The sequence below is a fragment of the Sinohyriopsis cumingii genome, chromosome 9 (genome assembly GCF_028554795.1).
Source record: "Sinohyriopsis cumingii isolate HCF-2022 chromosome 9, ASM2855479v2, whole genome shotgun sequence".
NCBI lineage: Eukaryota > Metazoa > Mollusca > Bivalvia > Unionida > Unionidae > Sinohyriopsis > Sinohyriopsis cumingii.
In genome coordinates this window covers 67,672,663-67,681,906 of record NC_142969.1, presented here as the reverse complement: position 1 = coordinate 67,681,906, position 9,244 = coordinate 67,672,663, and the positions used below count along the sequence as shown (strand labels likewise).

Genomic DNA, 9,244 nt, shown 5'->3' with positions numbered 1-9,244 from the left:
ATTATTACAAAAAAACAAACACCATGAAATTAAAAAACATAAAGCAACATGCTGAAAATATTTTAGGTTGGGAACATTATTAGGTCTTTCAGTTTGTTCTTGCAGGCGAAAAGAGTGAGTTTAAATAGTACTCTTGAATGCGATCACTGTGGCTTTGTGTCTAAGTTCAGTGGGCAATTAATTCCACGTTGCTGCAAAATAACGTTGTCCATACGACTTCGTTTTCGTAGTGGGAATACTGAATATACGATTGTCAGAAGAGGAGCGTAAGTTTCGTCCTGGTGTCTACACATGGGTGAGGTTGGATAGGTATGTTTGACTGGAGTCCGTCATTGAAACGTAGCACAGAGAACAAATTTTGTGTTTGAATCTGTATCGAATGGATAGCTAGTGTAGGGTGCAGAGCAGCGGGGCAGGTGTGCTCTGATCATTGTACTCTAAGTATGATCCGAGCAGCTGTGTTTTGAACTTTTTTGCAGTTTCTGAAGTAGATACTGAGATAGATCATGCATAATTGAGTTACTACAGTCCAGTCTTGAAAGTACTAATAAACATACAAGTGTTTTAGTGGCATCAAATGAAAGATATTTGCGAATGGAGCTGATGCGTCTCACCTCAAGATATGCAGCCTTGCATATGTTCATGATATGTTGGTGCAACGTGAGAATACTGTCAAAAGTGACACCTAGGTTATCTACTGACTGTGAGTTTAATGTTGGTGATACTGATATCACAACATATTACTTCGGAGAGACAAAAGGAGAAAGATAATCATGGCCTATGTAAATTATCATGATCTTGTTAAATTATCATGGCTTTTTAAATTATCATGGACTATTTAAATTATCATGGTCTATTTAAATCATCATGGACTATTGAAATTATCATGGTCTATTTAAATTATCATGGCCTACATATATTATCATGATCTTTTTAAATTATCGTGGTCTATTTAAATTATCATGGATTATTTAAATTATCATGGTCTATTTAAATTATCATCTTCTATTTAAATTAACATGGTTTTTTAAATTATCATGGCCTATTTAAATTATCATGGTCTATTTAAATTATCATTGTCTCTTTAGATTATCATTGTCTTTTTAAATTATCATGGTCTATTTCAATTATCGTGACCTATATAAATTATCATGGTCTTTTCACCTATCATGTTATATTTAAGTTATCATGGTCTATTTAAATCGTACTATTTAAATTATCATGGTCTATTTAATGTTTTAGGGTTCTTAGTGTGATTTCAGTTTTGCAGTGAAGGTTTTTAGAATGTAATGATTTAAAAAATCGTATTGCGCTTTGTCACAATACAACATATGATGTAATATTTCAAAAGGGGATTCTTTCTGTCACACACACAAATACACACATACACAAACCTGTTCATTGATGCATGAATCGTTTATTTGTACTAGATCTGACTCTGTCCTTTGATGAAATTATGACAAATTTCAGTCTATTTGCTTCCCCGTGACTATTTAATTCAAATTTCTTTACCATATAATGCAATAGATTCAAAATTTTTGTTTAAAGTTGAAATACGACACTGTTCGCTCTGTTGCTTTGCATTTATGTGTTTGTCTTATAATGAATTAATATAAATAATAAAACAACAAGTTTTTCTTTTGTATTTATTAATAAAGTTCTTTAGTTTATGTTCTGAACTGTAAAACTGCAACATGTTATTTACAGTTTTAGTTTATGACATTTTCATTAGGCCACACTAATCAGATTTTCACTACGCCACACTAATCGGATTTTCACTAGGCCAAACTAATCAGATTTTCACTAGGCCACACTAATCAGATTTTCACATAGGCCACACTAATCAGATTTTCACTAGGCCACACTAATTAGATTTTCACTAGGCCACATTAACCAGATTTTGACTACGCCACACTAATCTGACTTTCACTAAGTCACAGCAATCAATAGGTTTTATTTTTTGTTAAGCCACACAAATCACGAGATTTTCACTGAGCCTCACTAAACACTAATCACGATATTTTCAGCAAGCCATGCTGTCAGAGGATACGAAAATAAAGTTAATCAGATTATGAGTTTAATGCATAATAGGTTGGCGCTAAAGTTTGGATGTTTTAGATACACATGGACTCTCATTAATGCGACTCGTTCCTGGTCTAAAATGGAATTGAAATTTGTTTGGAATATCTTACGTCTGGTACGAATATGGAATGGAGTTGTCTTGATAATTGTTTCTATCGGACTTTGTCAGACGTTCACAGTTTATAGGAGCTGTCAAGATGTTTTGAATGACCTTGGAGAAAATGCTACGGATGGGGAATACGTGCTGTACTTAATGCAAGGAGGACAAGATGTAGGGGTGATAATTTACTGTTATGGTAAGAATGCAATGCTTATTATTAGTACAGCTAATTCAATTCTTATGAAACGTAGTGTATTTATGTTTCTTTTATGTTTGACCAAAGTCTACTTACAATTTTCTTTAAACAAAATAACCAAACTCTATCACTGATATTAGTATTGTCACTCGCCTGAGATTTCAAAACTAATCATTAACTTAAAAATTTATTTGTTTTTTCTTCGCCATCCGTGTTTTTATGAGCCAATTATTCCGTTTGTCTTTTGGGATAATTTCTATTTTTCTCAATAGCAAGTTCTTACATTATATTCTGTAGTTTGTGTCATATAGAACGAGTACAAGCTACACGTACATTCTTAGGTAAATGGAAGGGGTTAATTTTAATAACATAAGTAGCTTTACGTTATATGCTGTATTGTGTATCATATAGGACCAGTCCATGCCTACGCGTACATCCTTAGGTCAATGGAAGAGGTCAGTGTTCATAACAGAAGTAGTTTTTAAAGGATATAATTTAAAGCATAAAGTTGACATGGTAATCTCGTGAAGTACATCTGTAAATCAATGTGTGAGAATACACAAAGAACATTTTCTTATCTTACGTTAATACCGGATGCATTACATCTTCTTGTGCCAAAAACATATTTTAACGAGTGGCGATTTCAAGGGATACAATACAGAGTTTTTGGTAGCGTGAGAATCATTACATCCAGTATTGTCCCAGGAAAAGAAAATTGTATATTCATTATATACCTAGAAGATAAACTCACCCTCCGGAAGAACACATTCAACCCAACCACCTCCCTATTGTAGTAAATTGACCTCAATTTCATAAGCTGATCGTATAATTACACATGACGTAAGAAAGCGATAGGATTGGGTTGACCTAATTTGTAGCAGTAACTACATTTGTGTCATTTTTTAAACTAATAGACCCTATCTGAATACAATGCAAGTCCGATTCAGCGATGAGTCAAATCAGGTTCGTGGTTGTGAAGGAAGAAAGGGTCAATAACTTCAGAAAGAAAAGAGAGCCTGGTTAAATTTCTTTATAAAAAAATAAATTTCCATGTTTGAAATGTGAGGCAGTTTCTGTTTATTTGTATTAGTTCACAAAATACTCGTTTTTATTGCTGCAAGTACAAATTTTATAGCCACACACAAGCAAGTGTCGCATGACATGATGGGAAATTTCACGTGTTCACACTTTCGTAAATATGGATAAATGTCTCAGATGTAAAAATATAGTAATGCCAACATATGAAAGCATTTCGCCAAAAGTCTCCATATTTCACATACTTTATAATAATACTGATAATGAAGGTTAAGAAACTTCTGAGCACGGAGCCGCTCGCCATTACAGATCATTGTGTCTGCGTGGGTACCAGTAGCGGCTCAGCGAATCTGGTCGCTTCTCGTAAGCAAATGGCTCATGCTGTGCTTTTCCTTGATTTTTCCTTGAACAAATGGATTTTGCCGCCATGTATAGTCTGACGTGTTCTGAAAAATAGTGCTAAACCCTCAAAACAAAACAATCTTTATTATTTTAGTTCCAGTTGCAAAAATCAATTATATACACATATACATATATACACATCTACGTATGTGCTTATACATGTACACATATTAATGTAAACATTAGATCTCGCTTCAACTTTATTTCACGTTTGTTGATGCAGTGAGTGTAGAATTTATGATTCTTTATGCCTGTACATATATATAATTGAGTGACGGCAGACGATGTACGTGTTTTTAAGTCTACGAATAGGGGGCCCCGAGTGGCCGAGTGGTCTAAAGCGCTCTCCGTTACGGATCACTGCCATCTCACCTCAGCCTGCGTAGGTTCGAGTCTCGGATTCGGCCATTGTGGGTATGTGACAAAGCTTGTCAATAGCTTCTCGAGGGTCGGTGGTTATTTCCGGGGATTTCCCTGGTTCTTCCTCCACCATTAATACGGGCCGCCATGTATAGCCTATCGTGTGCTGAAAAATGACGTTAAACCTCCAACAACAACAACGTCTACGAATACAATGCACGTATTAAGTCTACCTGGCACCATACCTACATACAAGGAGCTTATTTCTTACCTTATTTCTACTTACCTACCTACCTACCTACAGACAGACATACATACATACATGTAAAGGGGGGTGACTTTCGAGTGAGGGCGCTGTTCCACCCGCCGAATGCCGTTTTAAATAATAATAATAATAATAATAAAATTATACAGAAGTAGCAACAATCATCTAGATTATCATGATCAGCATCGGATTATCTATTATAATGGTATTCTGTATTTGAGATCTACTTGCATCTCGTGATAACTTTCGCATATCTGTCATAATTATTTGTTCTAAAGGTATAGTAATTGTGACTCTTATGTACTTATATACTTATATACTTACATATATACTAATGTACGAGTCTTATTATTCATACCGGATAAACATTACGCAAATCTCGACTATGGCAGAGAATGAAACAAGGGTGTTTTGAAATAAAAAATATGTAAAATTAGAATTACAGTGATTTGTATAATATCCTTGTTCCAATGAGCTCTTTTTCCTTTTCTAAAGTTTATATATTGTAATAAATTTGGAGTATGTGCATTTGGTTATAGCGCCCCGTTTTAAGGATTTTCTTAGATTTGTGTGATTACTTGTGTGATCATTGGAATTCGGCAAAATGGAAATATACTTCGCCCGAAATAATTAGCCGATTACTAGGAGCAAACGTCACGGAGTGAAGTGTTTGTGAGTTTCCATGATGCCATGGTTCACTAGTAGTGAATCCAGGCCAAAACAGAATGAATATCCCTGAGTAAGATAGTCCATATTAAAATCTAGTGGCAGATGCCGTTTATGTCGCCATGGGGGCAAATGTGGTGCAGTTATATTGGCGAAATGTGCCTGGAAAGCATACATCGACTGGCCTAAGGTGGCGGAGATAAAATAGTTCCCAGTGTTAGGGGATTCTAGTATATTTTTTTAAGGCGAGAACGGCTGGCGGTACGGAAACCTGATGAAGATAAACCATGCAGATATGCGGTTGATAGACATTTGGCAGGTTGTTTTATCTGTGGTCGTGAAGTCAGAGTAAAATTTAGGTATAAAATGGACACGTCGGGCTTTATAATTTACAACTGTAGTTGTATGGAAGTCTGTGGGAAGTTGGGGCAAACTTATGACTTCTAGCGAGAATCGCGTAAGGGTTTGACAACCGCTCGGTCAAGTAAAGAACCCTGGCTTGTCAGAAGACAATTTCTGGTTTGCAGCGGTGGGATATGTGAATATTTATGTGATTGGGTTGAGAGTGATTTGTTTTCATTATATATAGAACGGACTATTCCTTCGCAATTTGGAAAGAAAGAGGTGTCCTATAAAATTTAAAATAAAATAAAAAATTAATGACAGTGATTTTAAAACTTGCATTTTGTTTCGCGGAATTTAGTCTGCGAATGTAAATATATTTATTTGCTCTAAGAAATATATCTAATTTGAGTGCTTATGTTCAGTAAAGGCTGAATATTTTATCTAGGATATAATACAACGATGAAACATAATGAGTTTGTATAGGTGGCGCAGAAAGTGAAATTGATGACGGGAGGTGCAAGAATGTCATGAGAAGCATCGTGTTACATGATGGACACGTGCAAAATAGAATTCGCCAAAATAACTGACTTTTTCGCAGATAACTAAGCTGGAATGATCTAACGATATCAGAACTATTGGGCGTGATAGATTGATGAATTCGGTTGTTTTATTTTTTTAATTAACTGAGATGAACCGCTAATAAAAAACATGTTTTTGACAACACCCCACCTCCCAGCTATATTGTGTTCAGCTTTATACTGAATTGACTGGAATTCCGTAACGGATTTGGCAATAATAATGATAACAACAATAACACAAACGTGGTTTCAACACTTATTTGCACCTGATTGGAAACATTATTTGATGTCGAGGCTGATAGATAGAGACTATTCCAAGGATTATTATATGGCTCGCCTGGTTATTAAAATAACTATTGGGGGTTGGAATGGTTATATCGGTACCACTGTTTGCAAAGGGCGAGTCGTGTCGCCATCAAATGTATAGCTTGGAAGCATATAAAAATAAAATAAAAACTCTTCGAGAAGGACAAACAGTCCTTTGAAATTGTAATGGGTGACATTGTCCCTTTAAAACAACAATGCACGCGTTCTCGGTGCATTGCCTAAATCTTTTAGGTACGCGACTATTTAGGAAGAAGCGAAACACCAATCCAACATCCAGTTCGAAAAGCATTCAAAAGTTCCGTTTTGCTGCTTTATTTTGGGACTGATTTAATAAAAACGCATCTGGATCAAGACGTTTAGTATGACAACATGAAAATTTGATATCGGGCACATTTGCCTAGCCGACACAAGCGGCGATATAAATTTTCATGGGTGGGTAATAATCGTTTCCCCGTGATTATTATTTGGTTGGGTATAAGAAAAATCGTCAAACGGGCTGATATACAAAAAAGCCGCGCAATTAGAATCATATTAATCTGCGCCCGTCGGCTGTTAAATAGGGTGATTCTAGTGAATTAATAATGTGATGATAGATGTCTAAGATTTTATGTTCTTATAAATCATTGTTTTTAATTAATCGTCTGCATTGTAAATACAGAATAGTTTTAGAAGTTGTTTGCTGCTTAAATTCATAGTTTGATAAAATTAGATCTATTTGTTTCGGTTGTGCTTGGAGTGAAGCAGTGCTGAATTGTTAAGAGAAGATGGTGATTTTATGTAGAATTGTTTGGAGGTTAGTGGACTTCAGTTTTTTTTAAAAATTCTGTCCCTGTAGAGTTAGTACATGTGGTGAACAGATGATAAGGCAGTGTCACGTTTAGCATTCTGTGAATGACAATGTGTGTCGCGCCAGTTGGGCGTTGAAATCATGGTTGACTTGTATTTGAGGTTCGTAAGAGACGTGTTATTCTCTGAAAAACGCATTCTCTAATCTCGTTGTACACAGGAAGGTTCCTGTGTCTTATTGTCATTGAACTGCTAGCGATTTGCCAGTTGAGAATTGTTTCGTACAGTGTGTATTAAAATTTGCTCGCTAATATCTTGACAATCATAATGATTCAGTGTGGTTCCCATCATGTATAGTTTGAATTGTCTGCTTGGATGGAAAAATGTCCGTTTTGGAAGTTATGAAGGACAATTCGTAGCACATGACAATTAATTAACAGAATGAAGTAATGGTGTTGCGTACCACATTATAGTTGAATCGTTTATGTGATGGTGTTCCAGACTTTTGCTTTTGGGTGTAGGTTTTCTTATGGATATATTTGCTTGCTGTTGCATTGGTTCATTAGTAGTGAGTGAGTTGTAAGAAGACAGGATCGTCTGACACAGACTGAGTCGAAAAATATATTGTGTACAGGTGTACTAAGGTCTATTGGGAAACGTTTGTCCGGGTGGATCGCAAACTCCAGACCTGATATTTTTGGGGGGTATACAGGAATGGTCCTGTGTTTCCTTTGTTGTCTTGCTGTTAGTGACCTATATGTTGAGAAGTCTTTCATGCAGCGAATTCCAAAGATTTTTGTGAGAGAGTTTAAACCCGAATAACTTGTTGGAACATTTTCATGTTGCATTCAGCTTGGTTAATTCGTTTTCATTGTTGACATTTATGTTACTTATCAGCAAGCAGTGATTCAAAAGAGAAAGAAAAGGTTTAGTTATTCCATTGATTCAGAGATTAGTCTTAATCATCTTTGGGAATCATTAATCGGTGGTTGATTAGTTTTGGAAAATCATCAGTTTTAATTAGACCACAGAAGTGTGACGTTTGTGTAACTCTAGGTCGAGTGATCTTTTTAAAGGCGGGAGTAACGTAACAGATTTTGGAGTATGCGCGTTTGGTTATAGCGCCCCGTTTTAAGGAATTCTTAGATTTGTGTGATTATTGGAATTCGGCGCAATGGAAATATACTTCGCCCGAAATAATTAGCCGATTACAAGGAGCAAACGTCACGGAGTGAAGTGTTTGTGAGTTTCCATGATGCTATGGTTCACTAGTAGTGAATTCAGGCCAAAACAGAATGAATGTCCCTGAGTAAGATAGTCCATATTAAAATCTAGTGGTGTACATTGGTGGTTCGACTGCAGTGGCAGTATTTACGGTAAGAAACTGGTAAATTACACAAAGGAATAAATAAGAAGGGACTTGGCAGATACCGTTTATGTCGCCATGGGGGCAAATGTGGTGCAGTTATATTAGTGAAATGTGCCTGCAAAGATACATTGACTGGCCTAAGGTGGCTATCTGTGGTCTTGAAATTAATTAGAGTAAAATTTAGGTATAAAATGGACACGTCCGGCTTTCTAATTTACAACTGAAGTTGTATGGAAGTCTTTGGAAAGTCGGGGAAACTTATGACTTATAACGAGAATCGCGCCAGGGTTTGACAACCGCTCGGTCAAGTAAGGACCCCTGGCTTGTAACAATATACTATTTTTAAGTACAAGCCATATTGATTATATTATGATAATTAGTATTATGACATCTATATAAATTTCATCATATACCGTGAAGGACTTGACAACCGCAGACAACAATTGAAGCACATTAAGTTTTAACTTTATAAAATGCATGCAGTATTTATCGTCAGTAAACTCATCTTTACAGAACAGCCTTGACCGAGATACGCCTTGCAATAATACCAGTAGAATCCGTATCTACACTAATTAAAGAACAGTCCAGACTAAGAGTGGACTTCATATCATGTCCATACAGTCCAGATCTACTCCGTTTATGTAAAGAACAGCCTAGACAGAGACAGGACTTCATATAATAGCAGCAGAAACCGTATCTACACTATATAAAGAACAGCCTTGACCAAAGGTGG

General features: G+C 35.9%; 1 protein-coding gene across 3 annotated transcripts in view; it reads left to right on the top strand.

The window, feature by feature from the left end:
• The first annotated feature begins 5,989 nt into the window (after positions 1-5,989).
• The window catches only part of LOC149791957 (uncharacterized), a 153,420-nt gene continuing 150,165 nt past the window's right edge, over positions 5,990-9,244 (top strand). The window contains exons 1-2 of one of the 3 annotated variants that reach the window (XM_089970474.1): positions 5,990-6,788; positions 9,025-9,240. The gene's annotated coding sequence lies outside the window, so the exon portion shown is untranslated. Of the gene's footprint in view, positions 9,241-9,244 lie in introns of all 3 variants that reach the window. The other 2 variants (XM_089970472.1, XM_089970471.1) reach the window with 2 other exon arrangements.